A 621-nucleotide genomic window follows, 5' to 3' on the forward strand; every position below is an offset into this window, starting at 1 on the left:
AACGACAAAAATTCAGTTGTTTCTATCAGAGCCATTTAATTAATTAATGAATTAATTAATCAATATCAATGTCATTTTTTAAATCTAAATTATTCCTGGTTCTTCACCAGTCACTGTGACCTGGTACTTTTGCCTCTTTTTTTTAATTTCTCTGCAGTTAATGAATTTACTGTTAAGTTAAAAGTGTCAGATTTTCTGGCGAGAATTAAAAGAAAAAAAAAAAAAAGAAAAACCAAAAGCTTAAGGCACGGTAAAATAATAACCTGATAATTTGTTTTAACTTTGACTGATTAGTGAAAATTAAATCAGACACATTTATTTAATTATTTATGATTTTTCGGTTAATTCGGTTTTGTTGAGTTCTTATTTTATCCTGTAAACACCTGGACACAGATACGGGGTCAGAAAGTTTCAGTGTTTTTTCTTCAGCGTTTTTTCAGCCTGAGTAAAAACAACAACAACAACAACAACAACACCAACTCTTCCCTCTCATTCCTTTCATTTCTTATCTCTGTGCGACTGTTACTGAGGTTTCATTCCTTTCATTTCTTCTCTGTGCGACTGTTACTGAGGTTCAACCATGAGATGAAATGAAATGAAATCTATTTTTAAAACTCTTCA

This window comes from Cynoglossus semilaevis, chromosome 15, assembly GCF_000523025.1.
Source record: "Cynoglossus semilaevis isolate Cse_v1.0 chromosome 15, Cse_v1.0, whole genome shotgun sequence".
NCBI lineage: Eukaryota > Metazoa > Chordata > Actinopteri > Pleuronectiformes > Cynoglossidae > Cynoglossus > Cynoglossus semilaevis.